The sequence below is a fragment of the Danio aesculapii genome, chromosome 20 (genome assembly GCF_903798145.1).
Source record: "Danio aesculapii chromosome 20, fDanAes4.1, whole genome shotgun sequence".
NCBI lineage: Eukaryota > Metazoa > Chordata > Actinopteri > Cypriniformes > Danionidae > Danio > Danio aesculapii.
Genome location: NC_079454.1, coordinates 42048975 through 42068752, shown reverse-complemented (window position 1 = coordinate 42068752; position 19778 = coordinate 42048975). Strand labels below are relative to the sequence as shown.

General features: G+C 32.9%; 1 protein-coding gene across 1 annotated transcript in view; it reads right to left on the bottom strand.

Moving 5' to 3' along the window:
* The window catches only part of man1a1 (mannosidase, alpha, class 1A, member 1), a 113246-nt gene that overhangs the window by 92441 nt on the left and 1027 nt on the right, over nt 1–19778 (bottom strand).

The window sequence follows — 19778 nt, the reverse complement described above, 5'->3', positions numbered from 1 at the left end:
GATGTTTTTTTTTATTATTATTTTTTTTAATTTATTTTTGGCCTTTTTGCCTTTATTTGATAGGACATTGTTGAGACAGGAAGCGAAGTTGGAGAGAGAGAGAGAGAGAGAGAGAGAGAGAGAGAGAGAGAGAGAGAGAGAGAGAGAGAGAGAGAGAGAGAGAGAGAGAGGGGGGTAGGATAGGGAAATTTCCTCAAGCCGGGATTCGAACTCAGGACACCCTGACGTGCTACTGCACCATATGTCGGCGCGCTAACCACTAGGCTATTGCGCCGACAGTGTTTTTTTTTTTTTAAACATAATACAGTTTCTATAATCATGAACTCAAAAATATATCTTCTTTTGTAAAAATAATAGACTTACTTTATATAACAGAAGACACAATCACACTAAAACGTGATGCTTGCTGTAAACTGGGCTACATTATTTAAGTATTTGTTACGATAATGATGGGATCTGTTGTGGTCCAGCTTTTTTGTGGTCCAGCTTTTTTGTGGTCCAGCTTTCCTTTTTAATATTAAGGCATTTTCTTTTAAATCTCTAATATCGAATATCTTCAGAACATTTGGGATATAGTAGGCCTACATGACAACTTTCTAGTGCCTTAATAGGCTACCTTCATGGCTTTTGTTGGCTAATAAATTCCAAAGAATAAGGCATATGCGCAAGATAAGATTTGGATTGGTCCCAGTTGGCCAATACCCGATATCCAATCCAAGTAGGGCTGAACAATGTATCGTTTGAGCATCGATATCGCAATGTGTGCATCACCAATAGACACATCGCAGAATTAGATTATTTATTAAAGATTAAATGATAAAATAATATTAAACATCATTTTTTTAAATTATTTATTCAATGATGACCATGTTTTTTTTACATTTGATTGTTCAATTTCTGTACACAAACACTGTTAGACTCCTGAAAAAAATCTAAAGCAATGTTTATTTACTTTTTTTTTTTTTAATACTTTTTTAAATTTACTTTTCTGGTGGTAATTTATACCGAAGCAGCGCATTAAAATAAAACTTGATCAACCCAGATTATCTAAACTTATAAAATCTTTCCAAATAGAGCTATTCAAATCATCCAGTGAAATTATATTCATTTTGCAATATATATCGCAGTAAAACAGAGTAATGCAATGTCAGATTTTTCCAATACTGTGCAGCTCTAAATCCAAATATCAGATTGTTGCATCCCTAATCATGATAATAAATATGCACACTACAGAGAGTACAATATAAAAGGGTATAAAATAAAATGCATTTATTTCATAATCTTAATTCAAGCATCTTTAAATTCAAGCAACAGTTTCTCTCACCTAACATAAACCAAACAACAATGCTGAAATTTTAAAAAGTGCAACTTCCATTATTATTTGCAACAACAACAATATATTTAAATTACATTACATTAAAATATAACATAACATAACTTAAAATAACATATAAATCACACAAACAAGAATAAAAAATAAAACATCATTACAGTTCATTCTGCAACAGGAAGTTATTCCGTTGACTAGGCTTTTATATTTTTACTCATCCTGCCAAAATAAGAATTTTTTTATGTAACTTTAAATTCATAACTTCTTTGCACATATTTTTGCTGGAAAATGATAGTGTAACAGTGAAAAATAGTACTGAACGATTCCTAGTTTCTATCAGATTCTTACTTGTTCTTCCTAAACTATGAGTCATTTCTGCAGTTTCAACAGAACTTCATCCATGTTCAGCAGTCAGTCAACATTACCCTAATGACAAATCAGCAGAATTTGCTGGACTATGTCACAGAAAACCGAATGTATATTTTGCAAAGCATCGAAATAGAAGTACAGCCATCAGTGAGTGTAACTTTAGTGGTAGCACATCAGTGGTCTGAAAAGCCAAGTGACAGAACTTCGAGAATAAAGAACCACGCAGTGTAGACTTCAGTACTTTTATATTAGATTCAATTCTGTCATTTAAAACACCTCTGAATGTTTATTCCAATATTAAGTGAACCATTTAATTTGCATCCTTGTTATAAGGCAAGTAATTGGTGTCTTTGCTCAGTTTATTACTGTGTGCTTGTCTTGAATAATTGCTTGAAGCAATATTTAAATAAGGACTGGTTCACTCAAACGAGAAAAAAAAGTGAGTATCATCACTAATGTTGTTCCAAACCTTTTCTTTTTTCTGTAAAACCAAAATAATGTGCTGGATGCTCTTTTTCATGCAATTACAATGAATGAAAACTGAAAGTGGAAAGCTTTCAAGCTGCAAAACAGAAGCAAAAGCACCATAAAAGTGGGCTGTGCATATCTTTGCACTATTTTCCAATTCTTCTGAAGATACATAGTATGATAGTGTTGTATCATTATGAGAAGACCAAAAAAATAAAAGACATTTCAAATCTTTACAAATAAACACTATTGTTAAAAAAATAATGTTTTGCTCATCTGTCTGCAAAAAGGGTTTTGTAAAGAAGTGAAAAAAAATTGCCTTACATCCAAAGACAAAAACAACCAAAATCTGTTCATCAGTTCACACTTCAGGCAATGAAACGACCACCTATTAAGTAAATAAGTAAATAAATAAATAAAAAATAATAATGAAAAAAAACTGAAAAATAATCAATCATAATTAAATAAATAAATATTAATATATACAGATATCAAATAAATATATATATATATAAAATAATAATGAAAAAAAAAATAAATAAATAAATAAATAATGAAAATAAATAATGAAAAATAAACAAACAATGAAAAATTTAAATAATAAATAAATAAAATACATTAAAAATAATAAAATAAATAATGAAAAATAAATAAATAATGAAAACTAAAAATAATAATTAATTAAATACATTAAATAATAATAATAATAATAATAATAATAATAATAATAATAAAATAAATAAGTAAATAAATAAATAAAATTAATGAAAAAAAAATACATACTGTGTAATTAAAAATAATGTGTAATTAAAAATACAAGTGTAATTAAATTAAGTGGCCAGCGCATTTACCAGGCATTCATGAAATCATGTAAACCTAATTTAAAAGTAAATTTCAAAATGACATGAAATCTACAGACCAAAACCATCACCCCAACAAATAAAGCACCGGCCCTGATTTTTACTGTAATATATGTTTACCATATATTTATATGTATATGAAGTAGTGTTTTAGGTTATAACGATGCGTAAAGAATGCTCCGGCTTCAATACAGTGCGTTACAGTACACGACTGCCCCCTACTGTTCATGTCTTTGTTTGCTAGACCGTCTTTCCGTGCTAATGCACCATATGTCGTGGCCATGCAAGATCACTTTGTTTCATTCGCGCGTTAGTTCATGCCAGATCTGTAGTGCATGTGACCAATATCGTGTCCAACTCTACATTATTAAACACATTCATTCATTCATTCATTCATTCATTCATTTTCCTTCAGCTTAGTCCCTTATTTATTATGGGTCGCCACAACAGAATAAACTGCCAACTATTCCAGTAACGTTTTACGCAGAGGATGCCCCTCCAGCCACAACCCAGTTCTGGGAAACACCCATACTCTCTTATTCACATACATGGTCATACGGCCAATTTGGTTTCTCAGATTCTTTGGATATGTCTTTGGACTGTGGGGGAAATCCACACCAACAAGGGGAGGACATGCAAACTCCAAAGAAATGCCGACTGCCCCACCCGGTACTCGAACCAGCGACCTTCTTGCTGTGAGGGGACCGTGCTAACCACTGAGTCAACATGCCACCCCTTAGCACATTCAAAAAAGAATTAAAAAGGCGTATTATGTTTAGATCAATTGCAATTCTCTACATAAGCCGTAGCCTCCTTCAATTAAACCAGGGAAAATGTGCTTGCAATTTTCTGAATAAGCCAGAGGCACCAAAAGCTACCATTTTCAACCTTGAATTTACACCACAGTTAAACACTGATGTGTTGTCATAAAATGGAGTTAGACCTGTAGCAGTCAGTTTTCAGGATCTCTGACCCACGAAAAGAAAACCCTCTCACATCCAGTAAAGGAAAAAAAAAATCAATCTTTCTGATTTATCCTTTTGGCTTCAGGGATGGGGAGAGAAAAAAAAAAACAGCCATTCAGAAAGTTTCGTAAAAACCACAAGCAACAGCCAGCACATGACAGACTGCGCCCTGCCTCATGGATTTCTTCCCCCCTTTATTTGTACGTCAACCACTAAAACGGCACATATTTTCGTAGAAATGCATGGGTGTCAACAATAATAGATGCTACACTTGCTTGACGTTCCTCAACAGCCCGAAGACAAGAGAGACACATATTGACACGACCTTTTTATTAGTGATGGAAAACGGAGCAACACGATTTAACCCTCCTCAGCTGACGTGGCAAAGCAATGAAGACTTTGTGAAAGGATAATCGATTTTTCCCTCCCTTCCAATACATAATATGAGGCAGTGACATCCATTATTTGCTTAACAGGCTGTTCGAGGGCAATAAAACACCCCGAGAGCAAATATTTAAATGAAATTAACGTCTCGGAACGCTGTAGTAAAAATCCCAGAGTGAACTTTTACCAAATCGGTGTGTCATTGCTTCAAATAACACTTTCTTAATAGATCTGCACTTTATGGCTTGGGTTGATTTTTTATGGTTCAATGAAAGTGGATTGTGCAAGTCATAAAACCTATTCAAATTTGTTGTAAGAAGCAAAAAGGGGAAATGGGATTAGTGCTGACATGCTTCTGAGAAGCTTTAAATTTAAATGCTTATAAATCATCGAGGGGAAGCGAAGGTTGAGTTGTATGGTGCACCAGAAGGTTATTGTCTAGTATTGACCCATCCTTGCTGGAATACAAGGAAAACTTGGCTTGCATACAAAAGACCATCTACATATTGAAGAAACTGTTGCTGCTGGTACTGATGATTGCCAAAAAAGGAAGAAAAATTGGACACTTGGCCTGCAGCTAACAATTGGGGGATGCAATGTTGGTAAAAAAAAAATTTATAAAAAAAAAATCTCAATATTTTGAGGTATTGAGGTATTCTACACTGGGATAATGTTTCTTTTAAAGGGCATTGAAACCCCCTCTGTCTCAGCAGGGTGTTTTCACACCTCTAGTTTGAAAAGTCAGGAAAGTGGGTCAGTCAAACAATGAACAAATAAATAAATGACACCAATACCACCAGTTTGCTTAAAAAATAATTCAAAGTAAGGCTGCACAACATATCGTTTAAGCATCGATATCACATAGACATGCAATGTTGAGTTGGGATTATAGGTCACCAGAAACCACACGAGATTTGTGGGGACACTGCAAAATTTAACCATAATGAAGAGAAAGTTTGTCATCTGCATGTGTTCTTAGGGTCTGTGACTATACGAGCATTTTAAAAACATTTAAAGCATTTTATTGGTGTATAAAGAAGCTAAATAAAGATTAATTTGATTAAATTACTCATATGATGTCTGATTTAATTTGTGTATCCGAATACTGTTAGACTCTCTTCCGAAAACCATAAAGCTCAGTTTAATTCACTTTAATATTTGCTCCATTGTGTTTATTTATGACTGTAATTTGTTTATTATATGTATATAATAAATTACATAAATACATATTTATATTTCACTTCCCTCCAAAATTATCCTAATCAATGAAGTAATGATTTTCCAAATAGATCTTCTAAAGTCATGTGGTCAAATTTTATTTATAATATCGCAAAAAAAAAAAAAAAACGCAATTTTTTTTGGCAATATGGTAAAGCCCTAAATCAAAGCTGCAGATTCATTTGCAAATGGTGGTCTTTATGAATCTTTCATTGAAACATTCACTCAAATGAATCACTTAAACAGATTCAATCAGAGACAAAACATCAGTGTTGCTCCAAGGTGCAAAAATATATTCTGATCTAGCTTAATTTGGAACCATTTTCAGCACTGTTACTGAACTTTTTAACTTTTTGCTTACTGATCTGTTAAATAAAATCAATTTCACATGACATTTGCAATCACAATCAAGTGCATATATTTAAGAAAAGAGCACTATTGCGTGGTATTACTTGAGTGGTTCTTAGAAATATGCATAATTGCTTTTATGTCATGACTTGATTCATAAAGATATTTTCACTCCATTCCAATTAGGGCTGCACAATATATCGTTTTAGCGTCGAGATCACACAATGTTTCAAGCAATTTCAAGTGAATTTAAACCAAGAAATTAAAAAAAGTTTGCAGTGGCACTTTAACAAAAATTGTGTTAAAATATTTTAATGAAGACTATACAGTGGTATTTACGCTTGATTATTGAACTTCTGTACCTCAATAATATTAGACTTCGGTAGAGTCTAATATTATTGAGGTTCAGAAGTTCAATATCTTTGTTCTTCATATATATTTTGTATTATTTTGTACATTGTATGCAGATGTAGACTCGCCTACAAAATCATCCTAATCAAAGTTAAATCATTAATTATTTTCAAACAGAGTCATCTTTGATTTTGACTGCAGAAAAATGAAATATTGCAATTCTTTTCCAATATCGTGCAGCCCGAATTCTAATAGATTTCACTATAAATGTTTTTCAATCTCATGAACTGCTTCTTTTTTTCAAAGAAAGAAACATGTCAGCTTGCACATAAATCATTTATTTAATTGGTTAAAATGTAACTCGACTCAAACGTTTGGTGTCACTAAGAAATTTAAGAAATTACAATTTTTGTTCGACAATGATACATTTAAAACTGTAAGTAGATATATTAATAAACAAATTTCTATTTAATGAATAGGATTTTTTTCCCAAAGATTGTATTTTGTATTCCAACACATTCTTTCTAAACATTGCAATTCAGATGCACACACGATCAGTGGGAAATAAGTAGATCGCTTAGAAACGTAATTTTGCACAAATGTCCTACTAGGGCTGCACAATATATCGTTTCAGCATCGATATTGCAATGTGCACATCCGCAATAATCCCATTGCACAATATGCAATGTTGAGTCAATGATTATAGTTGAAACACATGAGAATTGTGTATAATGCAGAGTTTAAACATAATGGAGTAAAAGCTTATCATTTGCACATGTTTTTAAGGCCAACGTATTCAGGCACAAGAAATTTTACCCTTTATAACTTTAATAAAGCATAATTGTATTGAATTAATAATACAGTTAAGACTTCTGCAGTGTTATTTTTAAATTGATTATTCAAACTCTGTACCTGAATACTACTGTATTTAACTGCCCTGAAAAACATAAAACACTTTTTAATCTCACTTTTGTCTTTGCTCCTTTTGTATTTATCTATGCTTGAAATTTGTTTCTTGTATTTTATGCATTCTTGATTTCCCTACCGAATTATCCCAATCGATCTGATTAAAAAAAAATCCTTCCTAATAGCAATAGAAGTCATCTGGTGAAATTTTATATACAGTATATCACAATATGTATCACAGAAAAACTAAATATCACAATGTCTAATTTATCCAATATCATGCCCTATTTCCAAAATAACAACCCACCATCACAGGATTGAATGATATATTATAATTCATGTTAAAAGTCTTTTTTTTCCAAGATTATTACAGTTTATTGCATTTTCCTGTTAAAATAAACTTGCCCTTGTTAACAGAAGATGCTTCTAATCTTATCCTACCAACCCACAAACGAATTGCAACATAAATATACATATGAACCAGCTTTATAAACCAGAGTTGCTAAACCACAAACCAAATGTTAGCAGAGCTGTTAATACACACACATTCAGCTCAACCGACCACTGTATTTATAACTTAATCTGAACAACAGTGAATGTGTTCACCGCAAGTGTTTTTAGCATGCATTGCCAGATTCTTCATGCAAAGCCTGTCAAAACACAATCTCATCTAAACACACTGTTGATTATTTTCATGTTGAGTAAATGTCGATCTTATTGACTCATTGTTGCATCCTCTCATACGTCTCCTGATCAATTCAAGCTTTGTCTGGGCAGATGTTTATTGCTTCTCTAATCAGCACTGGACTCTGATTTTAGAGTATTCAATTACTGCAAAACCAAGCAAACACAATTGCAGCACAAGTGTCCCAATGCTGCCTGAAAACTAATCTCTCTTGCGTTATCCATTCCTCGTGCATTTGAATAAATCTAATATCTGTCTTGGTGTAGAAAAGATTGTTCATTCACAATAGAAAACATCATGAAAAGTCAATGTAAAAAATGCAGGGTTCAACATAATTCATTTAGGTTGTCCCAACACAAATTGATCAAGTTAACTTAATAAATTTTACTCTTTCATGCGTACGATCACACTGGTGTGATCAGCCTTGACTGGTCCCTGAATCATACAATCACACCAGTGTGATTGGAACGTTCACAGCGCAAGTCATCAACTGCTAAAATGCTTTCTGTACCTCTGTGTGCGCCATCAGAATTGCAGAGCTTGTCATAAATCCCAATTTATCCTTGTTTTCAAACAAGTAACATTTATTTTAGGTTTCAGACATTCAAATACACATACCTACAAGCAAAGCATATTATTTAATGTTTGCAAAATACACACGGATGTCTATGGAGATGGCAATACAATTTTTTTTTTATAGAATTAGATAATGTGCTTTGTTCACGTAAGGTACACACTGTTAATGTTACTAGAATATTTTCTCTATTCCTCTCCCAGATAAACAATTGCTTACCTACATGTATTTCGGAAGAAAATTATGAATAAACATGAAGTACTGTAAATCCACAAGTTTGGATCTCTCCTGTGATCGTTGCTAAAAGGGATACAGCTGTGATCGGACGTTAACGAGAAGTATCCACTGCGTTGCAGAAGAGGGTCAAGTCTAGATGGGATACAGCTAAGGACACTCACGTCAATAAAGCATAATTTGTGACATTGTACAACAAATAATTTTTTTACAATACTGTGAGGGTTGGGTTTAGGGTTGAGGTAGGGGTTGACACTAATAAAATACAATTAATGTGTAATTTAAGAAGTAATATAAATACTTCTCGTTAACTTCCAATTGCAGCTGTATCCCTTCTAGCAACAACAGCTGCGCCAATTACCTGTCATTTAACAAATAATACAATCATTATCAAGCTGTTTAAGACAAAATATATGTTCTATCACATACTTGGGAATCGAAGTATCAAAAATTTCACAATATAATTAGAACATTTTTATAATATTTACAAAAAAGGGCAAAAAGAAACAAAATACGATATATACATAGATCATTGGGGCTGGTGGGTCACATGATAAACAATGCGTCGCCATTGGAACTTTGCAACGCAATGGATTCTAAGGGTGCTTTCACACTTGGTTCGATTGCCTGGTCTGAACCAAAGTTCGATAGACCCCCCTCGGCTGGTTTGCGTTCTCATAGTCTTTTTTTTCCCTTCTGAACCCTGGTATGCTTGCACCATCAAGCTGCTGTTTTGTGTACAGCTGTTGCTAGGTGACGGCCAAAAAGAAAACCGCCAAATGGAGACTAGAAAGGATATACTGCCGGATGGAAGTGCGATATGCACATCAATATAGTAGCATTTTTTATGACACTGTATAACAATAATTAATATTTTTTACACTACTGTGACAGTTGGGTTTAGGGTTAGGGTAAGGGAAGACATAAAAAATACTATTTATAGGGTATTTTAATAGATAACATAAATAATACTCAGTACAACTACTATTTTTACATTACTGTGACGGTTGGATTTAGGGTTGGGGTGGGGGTAGATGTTAACAAAATACAAATAATAGGAAATTTAAAAAAAAAATTCTTTAACTTCCGGCCTCAACCATATCTGATTTAGCAACTACCTCCTTTCGCTTTTTCTGAAACTTTTTGGTTTTGTTATCAAAACGTCCAAGAGTTAGCACGAACCGTACCCCAGACCACCTCTTTCAGGCTCGGGTACGGTTCACGGGTGTGCACCAGAGTTCAGAAGACAACATTCACACTAGTCAAATGTACTGTACTCTGATGTCAAATGAACCCGGGTGAGGACCAAAAGTGCTAGTGTGAAAGCACCCTAAGTAACGGTCACAAAATCTTTTTTAAAAAACCTCACGCAAGAGGGTCAGGTGGAGTATTAAAAACTCATGTGTGAAAAGGTAAAGTGGATTGAACATAAAACAACTATATTGTCTCAAAAAACCTCAAGAGTTGTGTTGTTTAAGTTATTTTACAGTGGTTTAAACAAGAAGCAAAGTCATTTTTGGAGTGATCCTTGCAACAAAACCGATGTGACATTTCAAGTAAATTGGAGATAACATGTTTGTGTTGCATTTTTCAAAATTTCCCCTTGCTAGTAGAAACAAAAGCAAGAAATAAATTCAACAACAATCAACCCTGAAATGTCTGAATGCAGTTTTCTGGCCACTGGAGAACATATTTCCAGGCACTGAAAGATCAAAAATGAAATGGAAAAAGCCTAGACTGGCTGGGCACAAACTATGCATGAAGCAGCGGAGCTATTGCTTGGAGGCATCCATTACATTTCTCATGACCTAAGGTCAGTCGGACTGCTTCCGGCTAAAAGTGAGACTGACCCAAATAATCTGAGGACCGTCACAGGTTCACATCTCCAGACAACCTAGTCTGATCACACAGAGGTTTTGCAAGGCCCAAAGATCGTGCTCTCCTCACCATCAGCAGATTCTTCCTCCAACTTCCATGCCTTATTCACAAGTAGTCAAATGAAAGAAAGCCAACTGAATTATTTAGTATCCAAGCACTTCAGCTTTCAGGGGGGAAAGCCACTATATGACAGAGAGAAAACAAACCAACTTGGAATAAAAGCCTTGAAATAAAAAAAATGAGACATCAGACATACAAAAGAGACTGTAGTAAGCTTTGCACCAAGAAAAAAAAAGTGTGTTCAGGTGTTTTGCTCGTGGTGCAAATAAAGGCCAAATAGCCAAAGGGCCGTAAAACTGGTCTTCGAATCCGCTTATAGGAAAAAAACACCAGCAATATAGAATTTTTTATAAATGTTTAAAATAAGCAGTGGTTCTCAATTCTGTTCCTCTGACCTCCCCGTCCTGCAAATGTTTTGTATGTCTCTCTTATTTGACACACAAAGATCAGTTCATGGATCTCTCTGTTAAAGAGTAGATGATCTGAATCAGGTGTGTTCACTGGAATTCTGAGGACCAGAATTGAGACCCACTGAAGTAAAGTAATAAATGAGATTTTACAAAGTTTTTCTGTGCTGTGTCACACCAGCTCTAAACATCCGATTCTAAACAACTTTGAAAGATACAGACACTTACAATTACAATAATAATAAACACTAATTTCTCAAGTGGTCAAACTAGTGGGAAAATTTCCCTTTTTTGTCCAAAGATTGAACAAATGTTATCCTTAGTTCTCCAATTTTCAATATTTAGCTAAAACTGAATTAACAAAAAAAAAGGTCACCCTAAATTTAAAATAATAATAATAATAATAATAATAATAAATAAATAAAAATAATAATAATAATAATAATAATAATAAAACACCTCTAAATTGTTTTTGGAATTTTATTTTATTCTTGTTGCTTATGTAAAGTAGATAAATAACAGAGCATTTATTTTGAGTAAATTAATTTTAAGATATTTCTATTTTGCGGGAGTCCAGTGAATTATTATATTCTCCCAGAATCTGCACATACAGCTTACTGTACACACCTGCATTCAACCATTACATCTTGTTATGCGCAGCACTCAATACGATGGGTCCTGCGGGTCTCTACTTCAAAGTGATTACTAGCCATTACTTTGTAATAATTTGCAAAATTACACTGTAAAAAAATGGCCTTGATTTCAACAGTAAAAAAACTGTAAAAATGCTACAGTAAAAATCCGTAACCTGGTTAACAGTACGTTTCCTTAATATATACGACGAACAACCGTAAATTGACTTCCCCAGAAGTCCCTGCATGGCACATCCCTTTTTATGCTTTTTGTTGACATTACTATGGTTCTTTTTAGTTGTTTCCCCATCAGTTTTGTACATTAGAGATTTATGTTACATCTAATGTTGATAAACAATGTTTATTTCATAACTTTTATGCGTGTTACCAAACTGGTGTTTAGTAGCTGTGTGAATGACACTGAGCACCTTCGTTACACTGGTACACTTTTCTGCTTGTGGGAAAAGTTGATTGTGATGAGCATTGGTTCATTATGTAACTTTCTCATCACCACCTGCATATGGCTGTGTTAATGTGTCTGTGTAACAAAAGATGTGTAGATGTTGGTAATTCATAATACAGACATATTACATCTATAAATTTTATGAAATACAGTAGTTTACTGTAAAAATGAAAAATTACTTTTTTTACCGTAGATTTTACGGATTTATTTTTTACAGTGTAGCTAGCATCGTTTGAGAGAAAATTATCTCAGACTCAAAGTAAATCCTTCACCAACTTTTTGTCAGGGTCATTTTACTGCAGATAATGTGACATGCAACAAATAAACTGATGTATTGCTATCGCATATCCTCATCCTATTGCCAAAGCAGTCAAACATGTTGTCATTGAAATGTATCCCCTTAGGTGGAAGACTCAACCTAAGATGCATATTGCATAATCTGGTAACTGCATATAAATGCCTTTTGTCCACAAGCAAAATACAGTAAAACTTTAACTATATGCACTTTTAAGATTCTGTACCATACCCTGGCCTCTATATGAACTTTTCACTCTTCTGTTAAGAATCTTGGCTCCCATTTCACCTTAAAAAAATTAAAGTTTCTTTTTTTACTATGTTGCTCCCCACACTGATAACCTATGAACATCTCAATGAGAATTAATTTCTTTTATTAGCTTGAATTGTGCATAATTAATGGTGAGAGGAATGAGGTCTGAGCGAGTGGAGATCTCCGACATTTATAATGAATGAGAGGAGCTCAGAGCCCAGATGGGTGTGTGATGTGGCCTGCGAGCAGTTCCTGCGGCAGTAGAGCATTTCAGGTAGAGGTGAGAGGTCATAAACAAAGGTACTTCTGTGAATTGTGAGTAAGGAATACTGGCCACCTTAAATGCAAACAGATTGTATTTGTTAACCACAGCTTAAAAAAAAAAAAAACGAACAAATACATGGGGAAAGGCATGTATGGAGCTTTGCAAACTGCAGTTTTCAGCTTCAGGCCATTTTAAAGGGTGGATGTTGTTGACTGAAACACTGATGTTTATTTAGTGTTTCTCCAATAGCACATTAGGACTATTCTACGTCTCGCGCACAAAACGTTGGTAAACTATTTAAGTTAAACACATCAGCTGTTTGGACTCGACTGGGTTTACTATATTGACTTTTTAGTTTTACTGACAAATATGGATTTTTTTAAATCTATATGTGTTTTTCTTGTCCGTGCTGTTTTCTGCTGATATGTGAACTAAACCAAAAACGGTACAGCAAGATTTGTGCTTTGTTACTTTTAATATGACGCAAATTATTATACTGATAGCACTGGTCAACTGCACAAGAACGATCGTCTTTTCCACTTTACTCATTACTAATTATAACTATCAATTGACATGAATAAACATCTTAACGCATGTGTAAAGCTATAAACTGACATACTGTACACTAAGAAATTGATCTATAAAATGAAATCTGCACCATTATGTGAATGACCAAACCAGATAAATATATAGATTAAAACTGTGAATAAAATATACAATTACCAAGTTAAAATTTCAACATGAAAGGTTAGAGAAGACAATAAGATCTCATCATGCAATTCAAAAGTGTAGATTTTTAGTTTGCCAACTATGCAAAATACATAAATAAAATGGCTTTTAAGTAATAAAAAAATTGATATTAAAAGAAAAATCACTATTACCATTTATATTAGAACATATGTAAAACATTTATCCATCAATTTGTTCATTCATAATCAATTTACATAACTAAAAATATAGTTTAAATATAAGTTTAATACTACGTAATGAATAAAGTAATGAATAATTTTGTTTTTCCAGACATTTTATAAACATCTTTATTGCATTTTACTTTACACTCAGATAATATAGAAGTTAAAAAAAATTTAAAAATACATGGGGGAAAGGTATGTTTGGAGCTTTGCAAACTTACAACGAAACAGCAATTTTCAGCTTCAGGCCATTTTAAAGGGTGGATGTTGTTGACTGAAAAAAGTGATGTTTATTTAGCATTTCTATTCTAAGTCTCATGCACAACCCTTTGGTAAACTATTTCAGGTAAACACGTCAGCTGTTTGGACTCGGCTGGGTTTACTTTATTGACTTTTCAATTTTATATGGACTTTTAAAATCTATGTCTTTTTTTTTGTCTGTGCTGTTTTATGCTGATGTGTGAACTAAACTACTGTAGAGCAAGATTTGTGCTTTATTACTTTAATATTAAGCTAATTATTTCAAATTTTGCTGATTATATCAGTTCAACTGATAATACTGGTCAATCGAAGAAGAATGGCCATCTCGTTCACTTTACTCAGTACTAATTATAGCAATCATTTAACATGAATAAACATCATAAAGCATGTGTAAAGCTATGAATCAACATACTGTACACTCAAAAAAAATTGATCTATAAAATAAAATCTGCACCATTATGTGAATGACCAACCCAGATACATATATAGATTAAAACTGTAAATACAATCCACAATTATCAAGTTAAAATGTCAACATGAAAAGTTATCAGAGCAGAGTTTAAGATCCCATAATACAATTCAAAAGTGTAGCCTTTTTTTTTTTACAGTTTATCAACTATGAAAAATACATAACTAAAATGGCTTTTAAATATATTTTTTAAAAACTTAATGAAAAAATAATAAATCACTGCCACAATTTAAGTAATGACATATTTAAAACATTTATCCATCATGTTCATTCATAATACATTTACATAAATAAAAATATATTTAAAAATATGTTTAATACTATGTAATGAATAATTTTATTTTTCAGACATTTTTTAAATATCTTTTTTGCATTTTACTTTACACTCAGATAATATAGAAGTTAAACAACTTCTCAGTATTTTACATCAATATTTATGACCTCTCTTCTCATTCAATAATCAACACATTTCCAACTCCACCATATTTTAGGAACAATTTGAAAACTGCCTAAATTCCTTCAAGCATCTTGTATTTATTTCTTAATAAAAGTGATCTTTTCCATTGTCATGTTTGTAACCATATCTTTCTGCCAACATCCTATTTTTGGTGTACACACATTTTTCCAATTTAAAGAAATAATCTGTTTAGCTTAAAGAGTACATACATTTATAAAAATAATTTTATTTCATTCAAAAGTTTATGGACTGGTGATCAGTACAATTTATTCCTTTTATAAAACAACAAAAAAAATCAAAAACCCATGCAGAGAGTAAAAAACCAGAACAGCCCTGTAAATGTCACAGTGGCATATCCATGTTAGATGTTTCCGTTTCCAGCTTTGGGTTAAAGTAGCAGAAAATAAAATTCCACAGAACCATTTTTTTTGCATCATAACCTTGAGATCAATTTATTTTCTAAAGGCAATTCTGCTCCTAAAAGGTCAGAGTGTCTGGCGGGGCGAGACAGAGTGCCCACAGTCGCGTCTGACAAGTGAGACCCCAAAGGGTCCAGCTGTGACTGTTTGTTTCCCTCATGTCAGCGATCAATGGATGAAATCCCGCTATTCAGAGGTGAATTATCACCGTTCTCATGCTGAGCCACTGCATTAAGCAGGAGAGATGAGGGGCTTGTCTGATCCACAGGAACACCAGTGCACTTGTAGAGGAACAGGCTTCCGGATGCACTAATGTGCTTAACTCTTTAACGGTTTAATCGAGGCATTAAAACTTATCCAACTCTGAGAAGAAAACATGTTACCAAAAGGCTTTCCACTGATAGCCATAAACAAAGCGGGTATAATAACACATTTAGGTCTGTCACAATAATCAATAGAGACTTATGCAACAATTATACACAATCTCAAGAATTTTAGTGTTCCAATATATATTTACAAAATTCACAATTAACATTAAAGATGTTTTATAAGGACTTTTACATTTTTCCTTATCGATGTCAAAGTTAACAATTGGACATTTAATTAATAGGACACTTATTAGGATATATAATAGGACATTTCTGTAATTTTTGACAACAAATTACAGAATCTAAAGAGCATTAAGAATGAAAAGCATTAGTCTCTTGAAAGTGTTTATGGCTATATAAGGTATTATCAGAATCAGAAAGAGCTTTATTGCCAGGTACGTTCACACATACCAGGAATTTGTTTTCATGACAGAGCTTCTACAGTGCTACAGAATTACAAAAAAAAAAACAGATAATAAATATATTTTTAAAAGAGAAGTAAGTAGTGAATGCAAATATACAAATTGACAAGTGTATGTACAGGTATATTACTTTATTACAACGTTAAATGTGCAGCTGTTATGTGCAAATTGGCATATAAAGTATGTTGTTAATGCTGTTGTATAATCTTTCTATAATCGGTGGCATAAAATGGTCTCAAAATGACAATAATATTGGTTATCGCAACAATTTCTGGGACAATATATTGCACAACAAAAATGCTTTATCATAGCAGGCCAAAACACATTATAACACGTTACTGTATTACAATTACATTTTTGGGAAACACCAAGGTATCAAAGCATTTTAAAATTATTGTAATCTGATTACCGTTACTAAGGTCAATATAATTGTTACTTACTACACTGTAAAACCCAAAAAGTTAAGGTAACTCAAACCTTTTGAGGAAACCAATTGCAACAAACCATTTAAGTTCAAAATCCCAATGAGTACTGTGAACTTAATCCATTTGAGTAAACAAAGCAATTTGAGCACAATAAAAGCCAATAAATGAAAAGAACTCAAACCAATTGAGTACTGTAAAACCTAAGTTAAGGCAATTCAAACCGTTTGAGGAAACTGATTGAAACAACTCTATTGTGAACTTACTCCATTTAAGTTGAAGTAATGAAGTCATTACCTTCAACACTGAGTTCAAAACTCTTTCCAAATGAGTAGAATTAACTTTCAGTAAATTTGTTAACTACAGAGTTAACTACACTCATTCTATTTGATAAAGTTGACTGTTGGGCTTTACAGTGTATAGGACATGGGACGATAACCAGTTTCAAGGTTTACCGCTGTTTGGAAAAGTCAAGGTTTTAAAACTGCAAAAAAATTCTGTTATTGTTTTTACGACTCTTTAATTTAGGTTTTTTTTTTTTAGGGCAACAGTACCTCGAACAAAAGGACCCTCCAAAATCAAAACCTACTGGTCAGCCCACAATTCAGCAAACATCTGAAAAACAAGTGGCTTGTACGCCAACATCCAGCATGCTATAGACCTGAACAGAGCAGTGGCTTAATTTATATACAAAGAAAAGTAAGATAACCAAATATGCCATCAGACTTTTTAAAAAAAGGACTTATTTTAGAGAAGTAAACACAATACCGTGTTACTGTGAAATCGTGATATTTTTATCCAAGGTTATCATACCGTCAGAATCTTATACCGGCCCATGACTACTAACTATTAAAATTTGGACTTTGTATAGCTTTTTTAGGCTCTTATAGGGTTTCAAAGTAACTTGAAAGTAGTTTAATCAGTTATGTAATCAGATGACTATTTTCAAGTAGTAATTAGTCATTTATAATCTATTGTTACTTTTTTCAGTAACTTACACGGACCATAAATATGTGTGATGGGGACAGACTTTTTGGTGGGTTGGGGGGGGGGATTATGCAAACTTCAATACAAAAACCTTTTTTTTTTATAACCTAATTGTTGATTTTAATACAAGCAAAGACATGCTCACTATGCAAGGGAGAAAAATAAAAACCCAAAACATAGGGTGATATTACAAAGTGACACAATGCAAATCCAAAGGACACGACATGGACATAGACACCATTTTCTTATGCAAATAACTGAAACAGACACACACCATGTAACAAACTAGGAGGAATTCCAGCAACCTCATAAAAAAGGATGGACAGAAGGTCAATACAAGTGAAAGGCGATTTTAATTTAAAGCTTTACTATGCTGTCAGTTTCCATCTGCATCTTTACTCTAGCCGGTTTCACAGTGAGCATCAGAGTCAATCAATAGCAAATTTAATTTAATCAAGCCGATGCAAAGTCTACACGTCATTTAACTCATACTGAGGGATTAACAGGCTGGATTGACACTCTAAAAGCACCAATCTTGATAGAAACAAAAAATAATGGCCTTGCTTATCCTTTACAAGCTTACAGTACATATTAAGTCATTTTAACCAATATTTAGAGCTGATCCCAACTGATCAAAGGGATCTACATCTATAGTTTTAAAACCAACACCATTTTTGCTAAATCAGTCAACTTATTATATTTGTGTATATTATAATGCATTTCCAAAGTTTGAAACATAGTGAAAAATGAGATGAAGACATAAAAAAAGACAAAAGAAAAATCGAATACACGTTTAACAGTATAATAATGCATGTGGCTGGGGGGACAAAATGGGCCATTGGGATGCTTTCACATTGGTTATTATTAGTCAAAACAATATATATAAATAAAAGCAACTGTGCCCTTGTAACAGAAGGAGTCTTCTTAAGCTCAACAATATAAAGAGTTTGGCTTACTATTGTCTTTAATAACAACATTTCAGTAATATGATGATGTCTCATGCACCATCACTATATAATTTACACAGTTTATCCGTAAACAAAAAATGTCCTGGCAATGTAAAAAAGGCAAACAAACACAACAACAGCATAAATGAAAGTAAAACACAATTATTGACAAACTATACTGACTGATGGAAAAAGAAACAAACATGGGAAACACCAACTACACTATCATAAGTGAAAAAGGAAGAGTGATTATTCCATTTAAGTTGTGTATGCTTTAGAGCATTGTAACCCTGAAAACAGGTAGTACTGAAATATAGAAAACAATACTTATACTACATTACTGACTAAAATACTGCCAGAAAAGACTTAAAGTACTGGCTAAAATACAGTCTAAAATATTTAAAATCTAGGAAATACAGACTGAAATAGAGGCAATACCACAAAAAGAAGAGAACTGCTTTTTTTTTTTTTTAAATGCAAGCACTGTTACGTGAAACATTGGCATAAAAAAAATTGTAAATGCTTACTGAATTTGTGAAAATTGTTATTTCCTATTTAAAATGTTCATAAACTGGATGCATGATAAAATACAGTCAATACAATGTGGAGGTACCAAATGAAATTCATGCTAAAACTGACAATTTTATTCATATTTATATATTTTAATTTACTAACTTATCAATGGTATTATTTTAATTAATTCATTTATCTCTGTATTTATTCTTTTAATTAATTTACTGATTTATTATTACTATTTTATTAATTCACTCCATTTATTTCTCTCTTTCTCTTTAGCATTGTTAAAATTGCCTGTTGGTTTGTTTTAATGTATTTGTTAGTAGTTATATTTATTATTGAATAAAGAAAATGTTCAAAAATCACATCTGAATGGAAAACGGGGGGAAACAGCGACCATGGACTGCAAACCCTTACAGAAATAGAGTCAGTAACACTGATAAAAGCAGAAAGCCTGTCTGAACTGCAACTGACAGGCGATGCTTTCTGAAACAGAAAACTGACAGGGGAAAAAACACTGACGTAAACATGTTGACTTAACATTGACAAGGGAAAACACAAACTGAAATACCGAGCGAAAAGAGGGGGAATACGGACTGAAACACTGTCGGTGAGTTTTCATGTCCAGCTCAGCTAATGTCCGACAGAAATGAAT